This window comes from Balaenoptera borealis, assembly GCF_965194805.1.
Source record: "Balaenoptera borealis genome assembly, chromosome: 3".
Taxonomy (NCBI): domain Eukaryota; kingdom Metazoa; phylum Chordata; class Mammalia; order Artiodactyla; family Balaenopteridae; genus Balaenoptera; species Balaenoptera borealis.
This window is the reverse complement of record NC_138866.1, coordinates 38,786,905-38,813,677: the sequence shown is the minus strand read 5'-3', so window position 1 is coordinate 38,813,677 and position 26,773 is coordinate 38,786,905. Positions and strand designations below refer to the sequence as shown.

Sequence of the window (26,773 nt, the reverse complement as noted above, 5' to 3'; positions counted from 1 at the left end):
CTTTTGCAGCATCCCATAGGTTTTGGGTCATCGTGTTTTCATTGTAATTTGTTTCTAGGTATTTTTTGATTTCCTCTTCGATTTCTTCAGTGATCTCTTGGTTAGTAAGTAGTGTATTGTTTAGCCCCCATGTGTTTGTATTTTTTAGTTTTTTTCCTGTAATTGATATCTAGTCTCATAGCGTTGTGGTCAGAAAAGATACTTGATACGATTTCAATATTCTTAAATTTACCAAGGCTTGATTTCTGACCCAAGATATGATCTATCCTGGGGATTGTTCCCTGGGCATTTGAGAAGAAACTGTATTCTGTTGTTTTTGGATAGAATGTCCTATAAATATCAATTAAGTCCATGTTTTTTAATGTATCTTTTAAAGCTTGTGTTTCCTTATTTATTTTCATTTTGGATGATCTGTCTATTGGTGAAAGTGGGGCGTTAAAGTCCCCTACTATGACTGTGTTACTGTCGATTTCCCCTTTTATGGCTGTTAGTATTTGCCTTATGTATTGAGGTGCCTCTATGTTGGGTGCATAAATATTTACAATTGTTATATCTTCTTCTTGGATTGATCCCTTTATCATTATGTAGTGTCCTTCTTTGTCTCTTGTAATAACTTTGTTTTAAAGTCTGTTTTGTCTGATATGAGAATTGCTACTCCAGCTTTCTTTTGATTTCCATTTGCATGGAATATCTTTTTCCATCCCCTCACTTTCAGTCTGTATGTGTCCCTAGGTCTGAAGTGGGTCTCTTGTAGACAGCATATATACGGGTCTTGTTCTTTTATCCATTCAGGCAGTCTCTATCTTTTGGTTGGAGCTGTTAATCCATTTACATTTAAGGTAATTATTGATATGTATGTTCCTATTACCATTATCTTAATTGTTTTGGGTTTGTTATTGTAGTTCTTTTCCTTCTCTTGTGTTTCCTGCCTAGAGAAGTTACTTTAGCATTTGTTGTAAAGCTGGTTTGGTTGTGCTGAGTTCTCTTAGCTTTTGCTTGTCTGTAAAGTTTTAATTTCTCTGTCAAATCTGAATGAGATCCTTGCTGGGTATAGTAATCTTGGTTGTAGGTTTTTCTCCTTCATCACTTTAAATATGTCCTGACACACCCTTCTGGCTTGCAGAGTTTCTGCTGAAAGATCTGCTCTTAACTTTATGGGGATTCCCTTGTGTGTTATTTGTTGTTTTTCCCTTGTTGCTTTTAATATTTTTTCTTTGTATTTAATATTTGATAGTTTGATTAATATGTGTCTTGGCATGTTTCTCCTTGGATATTTTCTATATGGGACTCTCTGTGCTTCCTGGACTTGGTTGACTATTTCCTTTCCCATATTAGGGAAGTTTTCAACTATAATCTCTTTAGATATTTTCTCAGTTCCTTTCTTTTTCTCTTCTTCTTCTGAGACCCCTATAATTTGAATGTTGGTGCATTTAATGTTTTTCCAGAGGTCTCTGAGACTGTCCTCAATTCTTTTCATTCTTTTTTCTTTATTCTGTTCTGGAGTAGTTATTTCCACTATTTTATCTTCCAGATCACTTATCCGTTCTTCTGCCTCAGTTATTCTGCTATTGATCCCTTCTAGAGAATTTTTAATTTCATTTATTGTGTTGTTCATCAGTCTTTTTTTGTTCTTTAGTTCTTCTAGGTCCTTGTTAAACGTTTCTTGTATTTTCTCCATTCTACTTCCAAGATTTTGGATCATCTTTACTATCATTATTCTGAATTCTTTTTCAGGTAGACTGCCTATTTCCTCTTCATTTGTTAGGGCTGGTGTGTTTTTTGTTTTTTTTTTTTTTAGAAATTCACGTTCTTTTATTTATTTATTTATGACTGTGTTGAGTCTTCGTTTCTGTGTGAGGGCTTTCTCTAGTTGCGGCAAGTGGAGACCACTTTTCATCGCGGTGCGCGGGCCTCTCACCATCACTGCCTCTTTTGTTGCGGAGCACAGGCTCCAGACGCGCAGGCTCAGTAATTGTGGCTCACGGGCCCAGTTGCTCCGTGGCATGTGGGATCTTCCCAGACCAGGGCTCGAACCCGTGTCCCCTGCATTGGCAGGCAGATTCTCAACCACTGCGCCACCAGGGAAGCCCGGTCTGGTGTGTTTTGACCCTGCTCCTTCATCTGCTGTGTGTTTTTCTGTCATCTCATTTTGCTTAACTTACTGTGTTTGGGGTCTCCTTTTCTCAGGCTGAAGGTTTGTAGTTCCCATTGTATTTGGTGCCTACCCCCAGTGGCTAAGGTTGGTTCAGTGGGTTGTGTAGGCTTCCTGGTGGAGGGGACTAGTGCCTGTGTTCTGGTGGATGAGGCTGGATCTTGTGTTTCTGGTGGGCAGGACCGCATCTGGCAGTGTGTTTTGGGGTGTCTGTGACCTCATTATGATTATTACGACTTTAGGCAGCCTCTCTGCTAATGGGTGGGGTTGTGTTCCTGTCTTGGTAGTTGTTTGGCATAGGGTGTCCAGCACTGTGGCTTGCTGGTCGTTGAGTGGAGGTGGGTCTTGGCGTTGAGATGGAGATCTCTGGGGGATTTTCATCATTTGATATTATGTGGAGCTGGGAGGTCTCTTGTGGACCAATGTCCTGAACTTGGTTCTCTCACCTCAGGGGCACAGCCCTGACGCCTGGCTGGAGCACCTAGAGCCTGTCATCCACATGGCTCAGAATAAAAGGGAGAAAAAAAAGAAAGAAAGAAAGAAGATAATATAAACTAAAGTTATTACAAGAAAAAATAATTATTAAAAAAAGGTTAAAAAAGTAAAAAAAAAAAAAATAAAGAAAGAAGAGAGCAACCAAACCAACAAACAAATCCACCAATTATAGCAAGTGCTAAAAAGTATACTAAACACACACACACACACACACACACACACACAAAACAGACAGAACCATAGGACAAATGGCAAAAGCAAAGCTATACAGACAAAATCACACACAGAAGCATACACATACACAGTCACAGAAAGAGAAAAAGGAAAATAAGTATATATATATCGTTGCTCCCAATGTACATGTCTTCAATTTTGGGATGATTCATTGTCTATTCAGGTATTCCACAGATTCAGGGTACATCAAGTTGATTTTGGAGATTTAATCTGCTGCTCCTGAGGCTGCTGGGGTAGATTTCCCTTTCTCTTCTTTGTTCGCACAGCTCCTGGGGTTCAGCTTTGGATTTGGCCCTGCCTCAAAGTGTAGGTCACCTGAGGGCCTCTGTTTCTGCCCAGACAGGACAGGGTTAAAGGAGCAGCTGCTTCGAGGGCTCTGGCTCACTCAGGCCGCGGGGAGGGAGGGGTACGGAGGAGGCGGGGCGAGCCTGCGGCGTCAGAGGCCGGCGTGACGTTGCAGCAGCCTGAGGCGCGCCGTGCGTTCTCCCGGGTAAGCTGTCCCTGGATCACGGGACCCTGGCAGTGGCGGGCTGCACCGGCTTCCGGGAGGGGCGGTGTGGAGAGTGACCTGTGCTCGCACACAGGCTTCTTGGTGGCGGCAGCAGCAGCCTTAGCGTCTCACGCCCGTCTCTGGGGTCTGCGCTGATAGCCGCGGCTCGCGCCCGTCTCTGGAGCTCGTTTAGGCAGCGCTCTGAATCCCCTCTCCTCGCGCACCAGGAAACAAAGAGGGAAGAAAAAGTCTCTTGCCTCTTCGGCAGCTGCAGACTCTTTCCCGGACTCCCTCCCGGCTAGCTGTGGCGCACTAACCCCTTCAGGCTGTGTTCACGCCGCCAACCTCAGTCCTCTCCCTGCGATCCGACCAAAGCCCGAGCTTCAGCTCCCAGCCCCGCCCGCCCCGGCGGGTGAGCAGACAAGCCTCTCGGGCTGGTGAGTGCTGCTCGGTGCCGAGCCTCTGTGTGGGAGTCTCTCCGCTTTGCCCTCCGCACCCCTGTGGCTGCGCTCTCCTCCGTGGCTCCGAAGCTCCCCCCCTCCACCACCCGCAGTCTCTGCCCACGAAGGGGTTTCCTAGTGTGTGGCAACCTTTCCTCCCTCACGGCTCCCTCCCACTGGTGCAGGTCCCGTCCCTATTCTTTTGTCTCTTGTTTTTTCTTTTTTCTTTTGCCCTACGCAGGTACGTGGGGAGTTTCTTGCCTTTTGGGAGGTCTGAAGTCTTCTGCTAACATTCAGTAGGTGTTCTGTAGGAGTTGTTCCACATGTAGATGTATTTCTGATGTATTTGTGGGAAGGAAGGTGATCTCCGCGTCTTACTTTTCCACCATCTTGAAGCTCCTCCTGCTAAATCCTGGATTTCTTTCTAAGCTCAGTTCTTCTGTGAAGCATCCACTGATCTGGGCCAGGGCACTGTGTGACTTTAAGCAACGGGGAATGCCCTCTATCAGAACTATTCTTTTCTTTTTTTATATCTTTATTGGAGTATAATTACTTAACAATGTTCTGTTAGTTTCTGCTGAACAACAAAGTGAATCAGCTATATGTAGACATATATCCCCATATCCCCTCCCTCTTGAGCCTCCCTCCCACCCTCCCTATCCCATCCCTCTAGGTCTTCACTAAGCATCCAACTGATCTCCCTGTGCTATGCAACCGCTTAGCCCTTGACTTTGTTTTATCTTGACCTCAAATCCAGTTAACTTCATTTCCCTTAAATAAATCCAAGGAGAAACTAGAAGCAGTCTCAACTATAGTTCTTCATCTCTATCTCTATTATAATTATCTTTTCTCCACTAGACAATAAACTCCTCAAGGGTCATCAGTCTCCTGAAACAACTTGGTCAAGCAGCCCCAGTGCCCAAATACTTTATGTTCATTGTCTTAGAACTCTTCAGAAATGAAGAGTTTAGGCAAAATATCCCAAATTGGCTTAGAAATCATGATTCTGCATATTTCATGAAGAACTAGATGAACTTAGTAAAGTAAGTTTAAGCTCAGTAAATATTTGTTGAATAAATAAAAAACAATAAGAAGAAATTATTTAATATGCCATGGATGAATACAGAATAAGTCACATTTTCACATTTAAGTCTGATAGCTGTGTTTTGTGGTTTTTCATCTTGTGACCTATGCTCAGATTCCTAACTTTTGGAGTCATCTATAGCTGAATCAACAAGGAAATGATGTACTGCCGTTTTTGGATTTTATTAGAAGCTTTTCCTTTTATTATATTAAGAACTCTCTGGAGATGAGTCAGTTTCTTGGTAAATGAAATGTTTTGTAATCCTCCTTGGGACATTTCCTTTGTAGTGCATTTTCAATGCATTGTTTGAACTAATTGGTATCAATAAATTAGGTGACTAAAAATGATAATCTTTGCACTGTGTTCACATAAGTGAACTGTGGTGAAATGTACAGGGGTGAGTGCAATAATTTCTTCATAACTGGGTAATTTATTTATTAAGAGATTGCCATAGTGACTTCAAATGACTCCTAAAAACTTCTAGGTATTAAAATTCTGAAGTTCTGTACAACTCTTTTGGACATTCTCTAATTTTAACAAAGGGGTTAAATATATTTACATAATAATTTACACAAATAGATGGGTAAATAAGGGAAATTTTATAATTCAATTTACCCTCTAATCTATTTATACTTGAAGTTCAATATTAAAAATGTGGGATGGTTCAAAATTTGTGCTTTACCTATCTTCCAGTAAAGTGTAAAGGGTTGTAACTTTTTTTAAAATGGGTGAAAAAGGGATTTTTTTTTCATTTCGTCAATAATTCCAACCTTCTGAAAAGTCAGTTGATTTAAAATCTAAATTTAGTCTTCCACTCAGTATATTAGATTTATGAGTGAGTTCTACTGTCAGCAAAATGTGTTCTCTCTCCCCTGCTGACTTTGCAAACTGCATCTGCTTTTGGATACCATGAAAGCAACAACATAAAAACACAATTTTATCAAAGCCTTTAAAACGGGGTGATATAGACAAGTAAGTATGTAATTTGCAGATAATGATAATTATCTTGAGTTGTGTGAGGACCTTCTAATGCTTCTCCTTTCCCGGGCTTAGTATTCTGTAGGGGATCTAATGGAAAAAGTGGGATTAAAGGGGAGAAGGACTGCTGGGGAGGGGAAAAATAGTTTGAGATTTGGCACCTTTTCTGGTGAGCATGGGAACAGAAAGGAATGAACTTGTCTTTTGGTAAATACCCTTACTTTCTTTTTGACAAAAGTAAGCTGCTACCCATTTAGTTTTTCTACAAAAGGACTAAAAATTCAGGTTGGATCAATGAAAAGAGCATAAATTTGGAGGCAGTCAAAATATACTTGAATTCCAGCTTGGCCATTAACCACTAGTGTGACCTTTGGGTAGGTCTTTAGCCATTTTGAGTGTCAGTTTCCTCGTATGTAAAATAAGGGTGAACTCATCATCTCACCGACCCCTAAATTTGCTCAAATAGACCCTATCTGAGATATTGGCATTGTCATTTACTTCCTAGGCCAAGACTCCTCTACTCTTCCTTTTCTTTACATCCAGTTAGCCAACAGGAGCTCTTGGTTCACACCACTCATGTCTTCATTCCCCTTCCAGTCACCTGCTGCTTGGACCCTGTGAAAGGCTCCCCCTGGTCAAGCAGCCCTGGGCAGCTCAGCTGCAGACTCCTTAAGGAAGCCCTGTCTGATCTCCCCAGATAGTTTGCACTTCCCTCTGGCTGTGACTGCAACTCACATGAGCATCTCTTACAGTTCACTCTGTTCTCCTCATCAAGGTCTGAGTGATAGTTACCTTTGTAACCTGGGTCTTAGCTCAGTGCCTGGAACAGAGTAGGAGTCCAGTAAATATTTGTTGAATAAGTGAATAAATAAATGACATCCATTTTGCATGGTTGTTGTAAAAGTAATTTATGTCAAAAGACAGGATTTAAACAAATGTTGTTTATTTATTAATATAATTACTATTTTATTCTCTAAAAATGTTTGTAAGTGTTCAGCATGTTTTCATGTGGCTTGAGGGTAATTATTAAAGGTGATCTATTAATCCAGATATCAGTGCAGCTGATTAGTAAATCAACCTTATAAACTGGGATTCTCAAATTAGTTAATTGCTTTCTGCCTCATGGCAAATGCCAAATAATTTGCGAGGGGCCATCCATCCTTTGTTAAACACAGGAAACACTCTATCCTCCCGAAGTGTTATAACTTTGGAGTTTTCCAACTTTTTTTCCCCCCGCTTATACTGCCTATGGTAGAGAAAATTCTTTTTGGACACAATGTATTTATGGGCCTACTTTGGAAGTAGTCTTATTTGTATTCTCCTGGGACTCAGGCTTCATGAAATCTTACTCAGAACAAATCCAACGCTTCACTAAAATTAAGGACAGCTCTAAGTCAAGGAAGAATGGGCTTAAAGTGGTTAGACGGCAAATTCCTGCCATCGTGGTGGAGGTGGTGGTGGTGAGAAATCTTTGATGATGGGCAACAGCAGACCTTTTGCAGAACATATACCAGGATAGAAGGGACCTTGAATGAGGAAGGACTAGAGCTACAGATGTGTGTCAATGGAAGCTCTGAACTTGAGCAATTGCAGACAGAGGGAAGAAGAATTCATGTACACTGGTGTAAACAATCTTGAGCTAAGGAGTAGTCTTTTCCAACTGGGATCAGAATGGAGAGGCAGAAATGAAAGGGACACAAACGATGAAAATAAAACCGGGATGAGGAACAAAGGAGGATTCAGATGGGATATGGGTAGAGGCAGTTCTCTGAGTCATAGCTGATGCAGGGTTTTATTACCAGTTCCCTGGTAAGGAAGAGCCCAGGCAAATTTCACAGCCACTCCTATGTATGAGTGTATTTGTAAGAATAATCAAATTCATGGCTTACAAAAATGCATGAGGTATATTTTACAGGATAGAATCCATCATTCACAGGAAATTTTTTGTTGTTATAGAGCCTAGAGTATGGGTACCAATTCCAGGATCATTAACTTTCATTTAATGGATCAACTGATATGTGCTCTGATGCTCAGAGAGGATGGACTGAGAGAGACCACTGTCCCTTACAGTCTGCAGCTTGCATATGATAGAACCCTTTTTTGAAATGCCAGTCATATGATCCCCAGCCAGAGGATTAGACCCCTCCTGCCCCTTTGATATGTACTCTGTACAGGTAAACTGACAGGAGGGGTGTGGTGCTGATAAGAATTTAGAGTTCAATAATCTGAAATGTGAACTTCTGATCTCAGTTGTTTCTCTTCCCTGAATATTGCTAAGAAGTTAACATTCCCATGTATACATTCCCCTTATCCAAGTTAGAAGAAATATGAACAGCTCAGAAAAGAGTGTTTTTGTAACTCTGATTTGACCAGAAGCACCTTTTTAAAAGTTGTTAGTGGGTATTGGAAATCTTTGTAAAACTTTCTTGCCTGCTTTCCCTCTTGCAGTGCCCGCTGTGTAGGATGGCATGCTCCTTCGATGAGGGTGAATCTTGCAGACTTGCACTCTGACCATAAAGGCTATTTGGTCCTAAGACAAAGATGAAGGCAGAGTAGGCGGTTGGGATGAAACCAGTGACTCTACGATGTTCTGTGGAAGAGGTTCCTTTGAAAACAAATTTTCTCACTTGATCTTGTTTTCCTGTCATTTGTCTCTTTCTTCTGAAAGAAGAGAACAACAAAGTAATTTCTTTAACACAAAGTCCCTGCTGCTGGTTCATCACTCTCTTACTGGAATGAGTCCTGGCCTTTAGTGGTACTGAGAAAGCCAAAGGATGATTTTAAGCAGAAGGTCAATTTTAAAAGTATTATTACCAGAGCCCATATTTTTAATTAATGTAGAGTATTATAATTGTACACTTAGTTTGATTGCACATTCAGTGTCCTTAATAATGCTTTGATGAACATCTTTATGTCTAAAGCTTATTCTTTCTTTAAGATAGTTTTTCAAGATAGCCCCAGAATTAGAATTATTAGAGACAGTTCTCTGAGTCATAGCTGATGAATCAAAGGGCATGAAAATTTTAATACTGTTGAGTGATTCTGGCAAAGTGCCTTCCAAAATGGTAGATTCCACTCTACCAGCACTTTGACCAGCAGTGGATAAACTTGTCTAGTTTACCATATTTTCTCCAACATTAAGCATTTTCACCATTCAAGAAAAAAATTATTTGTACATTCATTGAAGAGCCAGAATATTTTTACTGCATTTATGGGCATTTTATTCTTTTGACTTTAGTCTTTATTTAAAAAGAAAATGTTTATATTGAAGGTGTATATTTTTCCAATCATAAAAAGGAAAATATATTTTAAAAAGAACCTCACCTCCAAACTTAAGAGCAGAATAAAGAAGGTTAAACAAATGCAACTAAATAAAACGGGTAGGTGTGAGATAGCTGCATTAGTGAGAGGGAGTCTGAAGAAGAGATGAGGGATGGATACTTTGATTAAAAAATTTTTAAAAAAGTGCTTCTATCAACTAAAACAAGAAAAGGAAATAAGCTTACAACTATATTGCCAGAAAAATAAACTATATATAAAAAAAAATCTTCTTTTTCCCTAATGATAGCTATTTAGCACAGTAATGTAAATGTTCTTTCAATAGATGGAATCCTCCTGTTCATTTATGTCCTCATCTCTAGGCCAGATTGTACTCTTATTATTCTAGGTAGATGTGAAGTTCCTTTTTTAGAAGATTTCCACCAGGAAAGGAAATAGTCTCCCAGGGTGACCCACTCCTACACTTTATCAGTGACTTGAAGTTTTTCCAGCCAGAATGTATATCCAAATTAAATTTTCTGGGTTTAATGGAGATGAGAGGCAGCCGTGTAATAAGGATCCTTCACGCCTTTGACTAGCATTGTTAGTTCATCTTTTTACCTTCTGAAGATTAAATCACTGCAGCTGTTTCATGATCTTTCCTCTAAGGAGCTATACGTCTTCCTTCAGTGCCTTCATATATGCCTTTGGATTCTCGAAATGTTTTCACTGAATCTGAAGCAGTGGAAACTGGGTCTGTTACATGTTCTTCATTGCTATTCCCAACATTATTTAATATAATAATGTGTTCTTCTCTCATACAAATGCACTGTATGGGTGTTAGAAAAATAATACTGTCAATGATAATAATTTACCATTTTACCATCAATTCTACAAATATTTACTAGCATTGTTCCCATTTTATTGATGAGAAAATTGAGGCTTAGAGTGCTTAAGTGTTGGCCAAAGTCACATGGTCAGGTGGAGAACCAGAACTGAAACACAGGTGGGTCTCACTCCAGCACTCAAGTTCTTAACCAATTGAGGACTCTTTCCATGGTATTAAGTCGGTGAGTGTGCTTGAACCAAGGTGTTCTTACATATACTAGCGTTCTTTCCACTTAGATCTGCTGGATGAGTCTTGTCATTAGTGTTTGCTTATAGATGTGCCTCATGTTTTAGGGATTCATTTCAAATAGTGGGAAAGGCAGGGTGCAGAGTGTTGAGGAGCACAGGTGCTGGAGCCAGCTGGCCGTTTATAACTTTGTGACCCTGGACAAGTTATTAAATATCTGTGCCTCAGTGTTCTCATTAATAAAATAAGGGTGACACTAGTATTTTCCTTATAGGGTTGTGTTGAGAATTAAGTGAGTTGACAGACGTAAAGTTCTTAGAAGAGTGCCTGACACAGAGAACTACACAAGTGCTGCTGTTATTGTTAAGAGGAAGCTTCCTCTGAAAGCTGCATTTGGAAGAAATCAGGAGAGACACCAGCCATGTTTCCCCATCCCCACTCCTGTTCAATTTCTACCTTGAAGACCGTTGGGCAAATGTGGTTCACAGCTGAAACAGAGATACAGGTCCTTGAAGCTAAGTGCTCATACTGTTAACCTCTTCTCAAAGAGTTGGGATGTTTCAATGTTACAGATTGAAATGTTTTCCTGCTTTTGGTGGTGGGGCCCGGAGGGCAGTGAAGCAAACAGTGAAGTGTAATAGATGCCATTACACTTGAAACCCCTTTTGCTTTTTTTTTTTTTTTCTTTCTTAAAACCTTTACTTTTCAGGCATGACAGAAAAATCTTACAGGTACACATGGAAAAGCAATACGTGATCACAGTTGAAAGTGAAGACAATCTAGTCAGAAAGCTTTTACTCCTGTCAGCTAATGTTGAAGCTGAAGTTATGCATATGACATGCTGCAGGGCTGAAAGGAATGGTAAACATGAAACCCCTTTTGCTTCAGAAAAGTCCCATGTAAAGTGGTATTAGCGATATCTATTTTGTGTGTGTGTGACAGCCTGACCCATACTTACATTCATGGTAGCGAGTTAATTGAAAAATTATTTACGGTGGTCCGTAAACTTGGAGTATAAAGAGTGTTGGCTTCCCACTGAAGAAGAAGTTTTTGTTAATAAGTTTGACCAAATCAACATGGTGCCACCATGCACGTAGATGTACTTGCATTCTGTGTGTGTGTGTGTGTGTGTGTGTGTGTGTGTGTGTCTAGCCACAAGAGGCTTAGAGATGATGAAAAATACCTTTCCTCCTTTGGAGATAGGTGTTGATAGGATGCAGTTCTGGTGGCAGGTGTGAGCCTTAGCAAAATAATGAGGTGAGACGTGCTCAGCCTCAATGCCTCCAGTAGTTTTGGATTAATCCCCACCCTCCCTCCATATCTCGCCTTCTCTGAACCCTTCAAGTTGCCTCCCTGTCTGTTCAAGGCCCCCTGCCATAGCTCCTTAATAAGGCCTGCCCTTCCAGATCCAGCTTTAAGCTGTGCATTTCTTCTATTTTCCTCTACATTTGCAGCATTTCCCCAATCTGCATCCTGTTCTCTCAGAACCCTCCGTGACACCTAGTTGAAATCAAACTTAGCAAATAAAAATTCAGGATGCCCAGTTACAACTGAATTTCAGATAAATTTAAAAATTATTATTTAAATGTGTCCCATTTAGTATTGGGGACTTAATTGTACCTAACATTATTTATTGTTGATCTGAATTTTGAATTCAGCTGGGTGTTACTAGAAACTGAAGTAAAGGGGATCCTTTTTATATGTATAGTGAAAGAAAATTCAGCTCAGTTGTATCCTACTCTATGAAAGGCAGAACTTGTAAGTGATGAATTTGAATATTTAGCTGAGATCTCTAAGCAAAGTGTTGAAGGTGTAGCCTAGTTTCTTCTTGCTGCTTACAGCAAAATGGGAGAGGAAAGAGCTAGACTGAGGGAAGAACTCTAAGCAAAAAAGAGCCAAGACTTGATGATTTGGGAAATTCTCAGCCTATTCAGATTGCAAAGATACTACAATAGGAGATTTAATAACAGGAAAGCATGCTCTGGAGGAAAAACAAGGGTGTGGCTCACCAACCTTTTGCTCATTCTTTGGAAGGATCAACAGGTCCAAGTATTCAATCAGTAGAGGTCCCTTTGAAAAGATTATGCATGTGACCCATGGATCCCTTCAGCCATCTCAGGAGAAGTCAAAAATAGAGATGAGATTATTTGGAAGGCTCTCTGGAGGAGGCTTTTGTCTAATGGAATGAATCCCTTAGGCATTTATGGGAGACTCATAATGTTCTTGAGGATGTTATATCATCAGAAATACTGCCAGCTTGGATTATAAGAGGAAATGAAAGAAAGCAGTCAGACTCCAAAAATTCTACATGCAGGAAATAGGCTTAAAAATTACTCAGCTGCAAATACGTACTCTACTTCATGGAAAAGCAAGCATGACCCAGACAGTGAAGCTGAGGGCAGAGCCTCAGGCCCAGAGGATGGAACTGAGGGCCCAGAGGGCAGAGCTGTGAATCACAGAGGATTAGTTCCAGGCCTTGAAACCTAATGAATTTTTCCCAGTTGGATCTCAATATTGCTTGGAACCAGTGACTCTTTTCTTTGTTCCATCCCGCACCTCTATTTTTGAATGGAAATGACTATAACGCTTATCTTATATCTGCCCCACCATTGTATTTTAGGATCATATAACTTGTTTTTTATTTTCACAGGTGCAAATATAGAGGAAATTTTGCCTCAAATGAATCATACTGAGAGTTATGACCCAAACATGATTTAAAGAATGAGATTTAAGACTTTTGAGTTGTTGATATTTAGATGAGATTTTGAAATTGCATTGATGCTGTAAAGGACTGAGGCTTTTCGAGATGTCAGGATTAGGTGAATGTATTTTGCATCAGAGATGGATGTGACTCTCTGGAGGCCAGAGGGTGGATTGCAGTAGGCCGACCAGTGGCCTCCAAAGTTTGCCAAGTCTGAAGCCCCAGGGTACGTGAATATGTTATGTTATATGGCAGAAAGGACTTTGCAGATATGAATAAGTTAAGAGTCTTGAAATGAGATTTTCTTGAATTATCTGAGTGGACTAGATAATCACAAGGGTCCTTACAAGGGAGATAATGTAAGAATGGAATCAGGGGTCAAAGAGTAGCAAAGATACTATGTGGTTGGTTTTAAAAATGGAGGAAGAGGCTGTGAGCCAAGGAATTTAGGTGGCCTCTAGCAGCTAGAAAATGCAAGGAAACAGATTCTCTCCTAGAGTTTCCAGAAGAAACACCACCCTGCAGTCCCATTTTAGACTTGTAACCTCCAGAATTATGAGAATGTATTTGCATTGTTTCAAGTCATTAAGTTTGTGGTAATTTGTTACAGCTGCAACAGGAAACTAACAGACTTGGTGTCTTGTATTTTACCTGGAAACCATAGTTCTAGCAAGAACTAATTTTGTAAGATATTTGTTATGGGTCAGAAGCCTCATATACATTAGCACATTTAATTCTTTTGACAACTTGGTGAAGTAGTAACTATTTTACAGATAAGAAAAATAAAGTTCAGAGCTGTAGTAGCAGAATTTAATTTGAACCCAGGTCTGAGGGACTGGAAAGTCCACTTCACTTGTTTCTTTATTTCTCTTTCCTCCTCCTCCTCCTCTCCCTCCTCCTTCTCCTCCTCCCCCTTCTTCCTTTCCTCTTCCTCCCCTCCCTCTCCCCCCTCCCCTCTCCCCCTCCCCCTCCATTATTATTATTATTACTATTATTACTACCACCACAATATTGTTTATGAAGAATCGATTTCTGGGACAAAGTAGATTCCTTATCCAATGAGTTGGATGCCTCCTTTCCCTCTGTCCCTATATACAAAGACATCTCTTCTTACAGAATAAATATTTTATTGATTCCCATCCAAAGGACATTGCACTTTAAACTAATGAGTCTCTGAAGAAATAAATTTTCCACCATAGTGAAAATACATATTTAAAAGACTATATACTTCATAGATCAAATACACATTCTTCAATGCCAAAATGTTCTGGTCTGCTCTGCCAGCAAAGAAAAGGGTCCAAGTGTTATAAATTTCAACAAATGAGCCAAAACAATTAGTTTCCTTAGACAATTAAATAAGATAATAAGCCCAAAATGCTCTGCAATCATGTTGGTAGAGAAGCAAAAATCACTCTTTATTAGCAGCTTGCTTATAGACTTTGATTTGAACTAATGAATATCCTAATAGCTCAGGGGAAAAACCACCCAAATGCTGCAGGTTCAGATCGCTGCTAACCAAGGAGCTGGTGTTTAATTGGAGATGGCCAGCTGCACATACTGCTTCTCTTCATTTGCAACTTGAAGTAATTCCACCACCCTCTCCCTGCCCCCCAACCCCTGACTAAAATCCCATAAGTGCTGTGTTGGAAGAATATCCCACAGAGAGCTTCCAGCAGACCGAAGGTATTATCTGTTCATGTATCTTCCAGTTGACCAGCAAAGAGCATCTGGCAGAGCAGCTGGAGGGGTGTCACGATCAAGGTGGTTGGGGGCCAGGAGCAGCTTATGAGACACCAAGGGGAAGGGCCATGACAAGTGGTAAATTGCATACTATACATTTCACCAGGACAAATTTGCTGTGAACTCATTGTCATTTTTTCAAAGGTGAGCAGCTTTCCCCTTCTTCCTGGTCCTTTTCACTGTATCAGTTAATTACGAAAAGCAGTGCGCACAGGAATTAAGGTTAGGAATTAAGTGCTCCGTGAATGCTTGTTATTATTACTTTTTGCTGTGTTATTAAAACAAGACTGTTCCCTTGACACGTGGTCATTGAATATCACAGAGTCCAGTTGCATGGCTGGATTGTGAGCTTTTGTGGGAGGTCATGAGACTGGGTAGTTCATGGGTCACCTAGTCTCTATGCTTTTCAAGCAATTTAGACAACACATTTTGTTTGGAATAGTGTGTCCTAGGAATAAAAACAAGCTCTCTGGGGTGACATTCCAATGAAGGAGGAAGGAGGAATTTGCATCTGGCAGGTGTGTTCACAGTACTTTGAACAGCTGACCTCCAGATCACAGGTCACCACGACAGCACCTCTTAGGACAAGGATAAGTTCTTTGCTTTCCTGAAAAGTGTTAATTTTTCCATCCTAAACAAGTGATTAAAAGAACCACCGCAGACCTGGAGTTGTGGGGATAATTATGAAGTTAATATTTTCTTTCCTAATGGAAACCATCTGGATAAATGGTAGCGATGGGACTTCCTTCAACCTACACCTTCCACAGATTCTGTGCTTTTACGTGAGTTACGTGTGTTATTTGTAAAAGACAAGTAGTGCTCTGTGTTTTTTATTTTTATTTTTTTCCTTGTTTTTTTAGGTTTTGAATTTGATGTTCTGAAATCTGTTGGGAACATTTCAGGTGCCTATTAAGGATGTGTGAAAAACAAAACAAAACTGGGTAGATAAAACCTGCAGCCATAGCTCCAGGTTTATAGTGCCGGAGAACTACAGCAAGGAGGGTGATGATGGGGAGGGATGTGTATACATGGGGGGTGTTGGTCAAAAATGAAGATTCCTAAGCTCCACTCCAGAAAGTCTGAAATTATATTTGGGGTGGGGGACTAAGACTTGCACTTTAATATGCAGACTCAGAAAGGAGATAGCAGGCCTGTGGGCCAAGAGGGTGAGCGCTGGTGAAAATGGCTTGGTTTACATGGGTAGAGTTTGTGACTAGGAAATAAGTTTGTATAAACTCTTGGTACCTCAAGAGTAATCCTTTATTTAATGTGATGTTGAACAAGAACCCCTTCACCCCAGTTGTAAAGGGTAGCACTTAGGGGACCCTGTTGCTCAGTGGGCATCGCAGACTCTGGGTTCAATTCCCAGGCCCACCATTTACTAACTGTGTGACTTGGGCTCAGTGCCTCGGTGTCCTCATCTGCAAAGTGAGGATAATCATGGCATCTACTTCAGTGTTGTTATGGACTAATAATTTCTTTTTTTGTTGTTTTTAATAACCCATTAACTTTAATTTTTATTTATTTATTTATTTTTGGCTGTGTTGGGTCTTCGTTTCTGTGTGAGGGCTTTCTCTAGTTGCGGCAAGCGGGGGCCACTCTTCATCGTGGTGCGCGGGCCTCTCACTATCACGACCTCTCTTGTTGCGGAGCACAGGCTCCAGACGCGCAGGCTCAGTAGTTGTGGCTCACGGGCCTAATTGCTCCGCGGCATGTGGGATCTTCCCAGACCAGAGCTCGAACCCGCGTCCCCTGCATTAGCAGGCAGATTCTCAACCACTGCGTCACCAGGGAAGCCCCCATGGACTAATAATTTCTAATGATGGTAGAGATTAATATATATGGAGAGAAACTATGCTACTGCTTTTAAGTACTTTACATATCTTAGCTCTTTTAATACAAAACCCTATGGTATATAATGTTGTTATTCTCATTGGGCAAATGAGGTTAACAATTGCTGGAAGCCACGTTGTTAGAGAGAGGCAAGGCTGGGGCTCAGGTCCCGGCGGCCTGACTCTAATGGGCACCGTCATCACCTGCCTTGCTGTGCAGCCTCTCTAGTGAAGCGCTAGCTCCTCTTTCTCCTCCTCCCTCTCTCCTCCTCCCTGTGTCCTCCTATCTCGTAGCTCCAGATGAGTCGGCTTCATCCCTGTTAAGCAAAAATGTCCTGTCGTTAACTGAGAAAAGTGTACTCTGAAGGCATATCCGCTTGCACGGGCCGGAGAGAGGCTGCAGGAGAGAGGAAGATGCACTGTGGCTCTTAACCAGGTAGCTTTCAGGTGGGCACTTTGCATCTAAGAGCTCTGAAGAGTCAGCTGTCAGGAAGGCACAGATTGACGGAGGCTCAGCTTAGCCATTTCTACCAGTTTGGGCTTAGCTTTTCCAGGAGGGAAGGGGCTGAGTCCGCCTCACCCCAGCAGGGGAGAAGGCAAGCTCTTGCTGGCCTCGCTAGGACTTGCCAGCACAGTCCTTCCTGGAAATATTTGTTGGCAGCCCTGGAACTGAGTGGGGTGAGGCTGAGGGCCACGTCATAATACCTGTGGTAGCTACTAATTACTGAACATGTCAGGTCTTCGCTCAGCACTTTCCAGACACCATCGCATTTCATTGTCTCAGTAACCCCACACTTACTTTTAGGACCAGCTGCCTTGCTGGGCCCCCTTTACCTGCGATCCTGTGCATTTGTGAAGAGGCTGCCTGTTGCACACGGGTGCTAGGTTGTCATAAAGCTGCCCTCTAGCTTCTTGCCTGTGTCTCCGGTCTCTGACCAAGCTGTGGCCTCGGGGCCCTTGCCTGGTCCTCTTGCCCTGTCCCACTGCCCCCAGTAGCACTTGTGCCCTGCTGGCCAGGAGCAGCTTCTCCTAAATGCTGGCTTGAAGGAATGGAACTCAGCTTGCTGAGCCAGGCTGTGTTTTTTTTTTTTTTTTTTTGGTTGCTGGCTTTTCTGTCACCAGCTCGCTCTGGGAGCAGGGATGCTCTTCATTAAGCTGAGATCTGAGGTGCTTAAAATGCAAAATTCACAGGCAAGCTGGCTGATGCCTGAGGCTGGCAAAGGATGTTCTTCACCTCCAGAGCCTTAACTGTGTCAGGCCATAAAGGCTCCTTCCTCCCAGTGGAGCCAGCTCACAGGACCAAAGAATGAGACTCATCCCAGGTGAGGGGAGCTTCTAAGGGGCTTGACTCCTCTGCATCTCTCTCATGCCAGCTGGGAGCTTAGGGGCTGAATTCAGCAAGGAGGAGAAACCACATAGGGCCACCTCCTACCAGGTGAGGGTAGCCCCAGGCTCATGAGAAGACGAATCTATGAGTTCACAAAGAAACCCCCAAGCAGAATAATTCTGGTTTTTTAAAGAGGATGCAAGACAAAGAGCTCAGATGTGGACCTGGAGATCACAGGCAAATAGGAAGGTTGCATCCAGCCCTGGGGAAACCTAAGAATTGGGCAGAAATCATCTAATCCTTGAATGCACTCCCATTGCTCAACACGTAGGTTCTTTCAACTTCCACCTCTCATTTCCCAACACGTGACAAAAGAACACGACCTTCTCCGAGGTGGTGCCATCACTTAGCTCTTTCCAACCAAATTCTCACCCCAGTCTGCCTCTCAGCTGAACAGGTGCTCAGAAGTATGCACAACATCTGCTTCCCGCTTTCTCTTTCCTTGCTTCTTGGGAATGCAGCATGGGTACTTTCTCATCCTTCTGCATCTAGGGTCTCTGGAGCTACTTAAACTCATCCATGCCTCTGTGACATTGACTAGAACTCTGGGCCTCTCTTTGTTGGTCTCCTTGAGATCATGACCCCTCTGTTGTGAGATCAAAGCAGAGACTCAAAGTTGAGTGCAGGGTCTGTAGGCAGGAAGAAGAGAACCCTCAGCTCTCTATTTTGCTACGGCTCACGCCCAATTAAACTGGACTTGGCATGACTTCTGCTTAGATATAAGGTGTTTTTGTGTCTACTGAGATAAAGGTACTCCTGCTGGGTGGGCCAGTTATTTTACAAAGGCACCCATTTTGGGTAGCCCAACTAGAAAATGGTACCCTTTCTGGAGCTGGCACAATTCTGCCCAATTGCTTGGTTTGCAGCAAGGAGGTGAGTGCTCACTCAAGCTCACTTGGACTGGATATCCTTGTGCAGACACAACCTGTGAAACAGTTCAGGGCAGCCCAGGCTGTTGGCCTGAGTGCAAAGGGAAGAACTTAGAACTTTGTTTTTTTTTCCTTTCCCCTGCACCATCTGTGTCCTGGATCCCTCAGCTTCTCTTCATTTTCAGCTAAACCGAAAGCCTCTTGCTTCTCCTGTGCACTGGAGCCCAAACCCATGCTTGGTCGTTTTGAAAGTTCTGGTTACTGGGTAGCTTTCATCCTCTAGTTGGATGATTAAGATGTGGGAGAAATACAGACCTTTGACATTTATTGTCTCCAGATCCTGTGTGAGTAGGAGATAAACCATCAAGAGCATCTCAATGACTTACTCATGCTATTTGTGAAACATTTCCAGTCAGGGTGTGCAGGGAGCAGCAATATGGCTTGTCTTTTCTGTGGGGTCAGAGTAGAACACTGAGTCACCAACCAGTTCTGAGTAATTTCAGGCCTGAGTTCTGTCTAGCCATGCACAGCTGGTCAGCCTCATACCAGAGGACTGTGCCTTCTCCTGGCTGTTTATTTCTCCAGGTGTCATGGGTGCTGGCCTGGTAGCCTTTGACACCACTGACTCAAATCAAAAAAAAATTTTTTTTTTGAACTAGACATGGACTGGTAAAGCAGTATTTCTCTCTCCTGCTAAAAATGCTTCCTGAGTAGAAACTGCTTATTATTTCTAATGCCCTGGATACACCTGCAGATCTGCCCTGTCCTGGTGACACAGCCAGCCTGGGAAAACTGGGAAGAACATAATGTGGGCCTTTCGGGCCTTCCTCACTCTTACAGTGGTTGTGTTTTTTCCTCTCCTAGGACTGCTCTCCTTTCCCTTGGTGCCAGTCTGGATCCTTTTCTTGTCTTTATCTGTGGGTGAACTAGTCTCTGACAGGGAATTATTGGATAAACCACGAGTTAGCTTATAAGGACTTAAGGTTTACCTCCTTTTGGGGTGTTGACATTTTAAAATGGGGACTTGCCTCAAATGAATGAAGTTGTAATCATCGAAGGAGAGGTGGTGTCCTTTTGGCATTTTCCAAAATCGGAGTTCCTCCATTCTCTAGTCCAGACTTACTTTTCAGTGCTTAAAAATAACCAGTGAGGGCTTCCCTGGTGGCGCAGTGGTTGGGAGTCTGCCTGCCAATGCAGGGGACACGGGTTCGAGCCCTGGTCTGAGAAGATCCCACATGCCGCGGAGCAACCGGGCCCGTGAGCCGCAATTGCTGAGCCTGCGCGTCTGGAGCCTGTGCTCTGCAACAAGAGAGGCCGCGACAGTGAGAGGCCCGCGCACCGCGATGAAGAGTGGCCCCCGCTTGCCGCAACTAGAGAAAGCCCTCGCACAGAAACGGAGACCCAACACAGCCAAATATAAATAAATTAAAAAAAAAAAAAATAACCAGTGACATGGAAGTTTCAGGAGGACCAGAGACCTAGAGGCTAGTCAGTTTGTACCTAATGACATTTTACTCTTGTTCAGACAGTGTACACCATTCATACTGTTCCATACATCTTTGAGGTCTCTGCCACCATCTGTGCATTACCTTCCTTTTCACATTTCAGCAGATCTTGCCCCTCCAAATGCTGGGAGTTGGGTGGGTAAGGAGGGTTTGCCCACAGTCACCCCTGCTCCTATGCTCTGGGTCTTTCTATGCAACTCCCTGAAGGGAATGCAGTTGGCAATGAGGACGTGTGTTGGTCTCATCTTCAGCAGCTTTAACTGCAGATCTCCTTTGTTCTTGGGGGAGCATATTAAACAGTGGGCTGGCACAGATTTGAACTGAGATTTCTTACAAAAAATTTGCAAATACTACATCTTCCTTTTCCTTTTTTTTTTTTTTTGCCGTGATGTGAGATTTGTCTTTCTGAAATAAATGGGTTAACCAGGTCTTGATGAGATTTCCTTGGGCTTCAGAACAATAGTTAAGTCACTGACTATCATTTTTATGCTTTTCCCCCTAAGAATATAATTCACTAAACATTTTAGTTGTTAAGGGGAGGTTATATGAAAGCGAATTCAACTAAACATCTCCTAAATGAGTAGTGTCTCTTTGATCTGAACAGGCGTCTCTGCCAAACATTCTTTATTCAACAATATGTACGTATTTGTGTTTATCAAATTGAAAGTCTACAATTTGCTACGTCATGTTCTACAAGCTGAGGTTATAAGGATGGAGAAAATGCATTTTCTTCTCCCAGGGACCTTGCCCTGTAGTGCAAGACAGAATTCTAGAAATCTGGGCTTCAGTGAAGTGGGGAATAATAGTAAAACTACACATAGGTTTTCTGTGAGGATTAAGTGAAACAATATTGCAGAGCCATTAAGATACTGCCTGGCACATAGTAAGGGCTATATAAGTGCTTCAACAAAATAAATAAACTAGAGGACATTAATGTGTGATAAGGACATAGTATGAGAATGTGTATGTAAGTATGGGTATAAATAAAACACTCCAGAGACCTGGAGTAAGAAGATTTTGATGTGACGGTTGGGAGTGGCTTCACTGAGGAGCTGAGATTTAATCTGTATCTGGAATGATGAGTAAGAGTTCAGTAGGTATGTAGTGAAATTGGAAAGGACATTTCCAGAAATGAGAATAGCACAAGCTGTCTTGTAATTCAGAGAGCCCTGTCTAAAACATTCTGTCAAAAAATCTTTCCTGACACCAGCTCACTCACCGGGCCAAATGCGATCAGTCCCCCACCTCTATAGCACTTGTTAAATGCCTCTTTTTTCACCACTATCTTATAACTTTGCAACTATTTTCCTCTAATATTCAACATATATTGAATACTGCCTTGGCGTCAGTCCTCCTGATGGGTGTAGCCTCTGCCCTCAGAGACTGCTAGAAAAATGAGGTGCTTTCTCTGGCACCAGTGTGTTCCCACAGCACACTTCCTGGCTCATTATAGTTCAAAAATACCACTGAGAGAATTTATGCGTATATAAATAAAGTAATCCTTCTCATCCCCTGGTTTTGATACCTAAGGAATTGTCTTTGTGAGAAAGGGACAAAAAAAGATATTTCTTTTGTTTACTCTTTCTGTGATTTCTGTTTGTATATTCAGAGTTGATTCTTGTAAAAAGCTCAGAGCACCTCAAAGGAGAAAGAATCATTGAATATTATTGATATCAGTTTAGGAAGACTGTCTTTAAGGGTCTGTCAGTTTCTTTAGCTGAACAATTCCACATTGTAGCTGTTTGATGTCTGCACATCTCCTTGCTTCTGTCTGTTCCTACACTGGGCTCACAATCTGTATTTTAAACATAAGACTCTCTGAAGTGACATTGGAGGATGGAGTGGGGGGCAGGGGTCAATACAAGCAATATCACAAAGCTGTTTGGCATTTTTTCAAGCCTAGAAATCCTGTGTTGGGGAAAAAAATCAGCCTGGCAACTTTCCTTTAAAGCAATTCAGAATTTCTCATTTTGCCCTGTTGGGAATATGAGTTTTATTCATGACTATCTCAGTTACAGCAGAAAATTCTGATCTTTAATATAAGATCACAGAGAAGGAGTGGTGGTCATATGTTACATGATGAAATGTGTATTTTCTGAAGACCTCTGACAGAGATGAGGAGGACAGTGTGGAGGGCAGGTGGATGGTGATGAATATTGGTGGCAGGGAGACAAACAAAGAGGTGATTTCAATAATTTGCCGAGGAAGTTGAAAGGATGTGCACTAAGGCAGCAGTGGTGAGGATGAAGAGAAGGAAATGCACATGAGAGATTTTTATTCTTTGCAGATAGACTTGACAAGATTCAGTGACTGAGTCAGGGAGAGAGTAGCGGGTGGGCTATGAAGATTCTACGGTTTCTGGCTTGGGTAGCCAATGATGCTGTATTGTTCATGGCGAGAGCATGAGACGTGGAGGAACTGGTTTGGGAGCAAAGGTGATTTCAATTTTGGAGGTGTTGAGTTTGAAATACCTGTGGGATGTGTTTGGAGAAATGCTTATGAGGCACTTGAACAAACTGACTCAATTAGAGTGAGAAGGGCTGAAAACACAGAACTAGGAGGGGGCAGCACATCAGTCCTGTTGATACCTGGACCAAGGGGAGATGAGCAAGACTTAGGCAATTGATTTTGTGTATAAATTCATATGACCTTTTAAACACTTATACGATCGTTATAAATACATTGGCAAATAAGGAAAAGAGTCTTTTGTTAGGCTATTTGTTTGGAGTTTTGGTTCAGAATATGTGGTCTGCAATGTCGAAAGACTTCTCAAGGTTTCTTCCCACATGATGATTCCATGAGGCCTGGGTAAACAAAAGGAGGTATTTTTAAGTGAAACTCTATTTTTCAATTACAACTGTAAGACAGCAGAGAAATCAGACTTTGAGCTGAGGTAGCATTTTTCCCCTCCAATGAAATTCAGCTTCCATTGAATTTGGAAATCATATCTTTCTTTATCTGGGTCAAGGACTTGAGAAGAAAAGACCAAGTGAGTTTAGTGGAAAATAGCATGTTCAGATGTTTGCATTAATCCCCTTAAACCACTCACCCAGAGAAGGTAGAAAGGAAGAAAAGGCAAGAATAAAGAAATTTCATAACAGATGGCTATGTTTTTTTTTTTTTTTCCTATTTACTTTAAACTTGGCTACTACAATCATTTTGAAACCAAACCATGCCTCTTTGGTACGTGGATAACTGGTATTAACTGCTTTTGTTGTCATAGCTATTAAAATTTTTTCCCTTCAAATCTAGGCTCTTTGTGGAAAGTATTGAATATTCTCAGGATTTGTTTCTTTTGGTAGTTCAAAACCTGGTAAATGTACCATAAGTACAGCAATCTTTTAAGAATATTTAAGCCAAGGGATATGACTGTTTGATTAATAAATAATAATTCTATGTTTAACTTTGTGAAAAAAATCTTAGGACTCAGATAATTCAGCATAGGACATACACATTCATTTTCAGAAAAAAAAAAAAAAAGCAAATTAGAATATAGGAAGATTTCTCGCATACCAGTAATCAGAGACCTAAAATGTAAATAGAATTTAAGGTACATTTAAAATCTCATTCAATAACAAAAATTTTTTTCATAAATAAAACTCAGTGATGGAAAGTATGCAATGACTTGTTTTCACCACTATACTCTAGTTGCAAAGGAAGTTGGCACAATAGTTTTATAAGTAACAAAATAATGTACTTATAGAGTCAAAAATATTTTCACACTATTTCAACTTAGCAATTCTACTCCTCTGAAATTTATTTTAAGGAAATATTCTAAAAGAGAAATAATATCTACATACTTGAAATATCCATTGCAGTGTTATCTATAGAGGGCAATTGGAAAGAATCAAAATGTCCTAAACGATCCAAAATTTGTTTTAGCAAATTATGGATCTTGACTCAACATAATGTTAAAATTATTAAAATTGGCAATCATTAAGACTATGTGGAAACAGGATGGTTGATGGACACTGCAGGAAGGGGGGATGAAAGAAATATAAACAAGGAAACTTTATTTTATACTGTGTTGCAATTCCAACCACAAGGAAAAATGTTTTGCTGTCCTGTTTCTCTTTGGCCAGAAGTGAGCTCTTCACAGCTAGCAGTTCTGTCTTAGTCATCATTATTTTTCCAGTGCTCAGTAAATGTTTGCTGAATTGAACCTAATCTGTGCAAATCTAATATGTACAAATGGAATGGATGGAGAATTTAAATGAACTTTTAACTTAATTTTTAACTTTAATTTTAAATTCCCTACTGTCACTTTTCATACTATATATATGACACAAAGTTGTAAAAGATACATCTCAATTTTCCAAAGATAAATAATTTTGAAAAAAGAATTAAATTCCATGATATGGTCATATAAATATATTTTATGGGAAATACATTATTTGTTTATATATTATACTTTATACTGCAGTCCAGGTGAAAAATCATATGTTCTGGACATGATATTATGATCTTCTGGATATTACTAGTCTACTAATTCTGAAAAAAAGTATAAATTCATATAATTAAAAAGAAATGTATTCACGATGTATTAGGTAACAACAGGCAACAAAACATAATATGTTAACTGGAAAATGAAGTTTCATACCATATACGTGGTTCTATAAAAAAAAAAATACTGGTAATGCATTGCAGAAATAATATGGTTAATTTTAAAAAGAAGCAAGCCAAGTTATGTAAACACATTTAATGAATTCCCTATCACATACATTACATAGATTCAAAACCAATATATCACTAAGACTAATGTATTACAAAGAAAGCTGGCACAGACAATAAATTTGCGTGAATTCTTATGCAGGAGCCGTCAGCGTTATTGACATTTTGGACTGGGCAATCCTCTGTTGTGGGGTGGGGCTGGGGGCTGTTCAGTACATTGGAGGATGTTTAGAAGCATCGCTGGTCCCTTCCGACTAGATCCTATTAGCACCAGTTCTCATGTGTGACAACTAAAAGTGTTTCCAGATATTGCCACATGTCCCCTGGGGGAGGCAAAATCGCTCCTGGACAAATGTTAAGTATTTCAGTAAACACTAACACATGTGTGTGTGCATGTGTAACCAATACATAACAAATAACAGAAAAAGTTTAATTTGGATAGAAATATAGCAGGGCCTCCATTGCTTTTTAACTCACAGATTATAGTAGGAACAGACTTAGATCTCATGTGTTCCACGTATAACCTAATCTCCATGTCAGGTCAGATAGTGGACTCTTCTTTTGTTAAGAAAATTCCCGCTAACCTGAACTTCACAGCGGTGATGTTTATGCTTGCTTTTAGTTTATTCTAGTTCTGGCCTTGAGTGCTTGCCCTCCACTCAAAATAACAGCTCAGTTGATGCAAGGTAAATTTTGGATTCTTCTCAGCATTTTGTATTGACAAATACTATATTTTTTAAAATGTGATTAAAAATATGAAGCTACATGCTTTCTACCTCCAGAGCATGCATGGAGATGCTCTTCTGCCTGTGTACACAGGAGTTATCTTTCTTCCAGGCCCTCAGCTTCAGAGATCTTCTAGCCTATAGGGTTCATAGCACTGTAAAAGAACATTGACTTTGAAATCAGATAGACATGTCTGGAAACTCTGTTTCTGAAATAAATCAAGTATCCTTAGAAAGCTTCTTAATCTCTGAAACTCACTTATTTAAAAACAGGGTTAATAATGCCACATTATAGGGGTTGAGAAGAGCTTAAAGGGTGATTCTTGTGAAAGACCTAGCACTGTACTCAGGCATATAGTAGGCAATCATGCTAGTTTCTTTCACATCTTCTTTATATGAAATATGCTTTGTTGCATGAAGCGCCAATGCCTTCTAAAGCAGACATGCACTTCTATATAAGTTTGCTTGGGCTGCCATAACAAAGGATCACAGAGTAGATGGCTTAAGCCACAGAAATCTATTTACTCAAAGTTCTGAAGACTAGAAGTCCAAGATCAAGGTGTCAGAAATGTTGGTTCCTTCTGAGGCCTCTCTCCTTGGCATGTATATGGCTGTCTTCTCCCTATCTCTTCACATAGTATTCCCTCTGTCCATTATCTGTGTCCAAATTTTCCCTTCTTATAAGGATACCAGTCATGTGGGATCAGGGCAATTCTAATCACCTCATTTTAACTTAATTACCTCTTTAAAGGCCCTATCTCCAAATACTATCACATCATGAGGTATGGGGGGTTTGGACTTCAACATATTAATTTTTGGGGTGGAGAGGGGAGACCATTTAGCCCGTGCCCTGCCTTTCTCTTCACTTGGATTTCAGAGAAGTATTTCAAGAGGAAGCTCTGCTAAGATCCCTGCCAAACCCACATTGACAGTACCTCCATTCACTGTTATCTACATTGATTCTTTTTATGTGTTCAAAATGTTTTGGCAGTAATTGAAAAGCACACACATAGAGAAAAATAAAATACAGAGTTGACATATGTTTAGTGAATATGCTACTGAACATGCTATGCATTCTTTTAATTTTTTACACACATCGAGTGGGTCTGTCCACAGTATCAACTGAGCATTCACCAT

The 26,773-nt window shown here is 40.9% G+C and overlaps 1 long non-coding RNA gene across 1 annotated transcript in view; it reads right to left on the bottom strand.

Annotated features, from left to right (window-relative positions):
- LOC309626206 overlaps positions 1–26,773 on the bottom strand; it is a 1,050,100-nt gene that overhangs the window by 631,015 nt on the left and 392,312 nt on the right. Inside the window, exon 3 of the long non-coding RNA XR_014243021.1 lies at positions 20,144–23,044. This is a non-coding gene — a long non-coding RNA (uncharacterized lncRNA). The remainder of the gene's footprint in view (positions 1–20,143; positions 23,045–26,773) is intronic.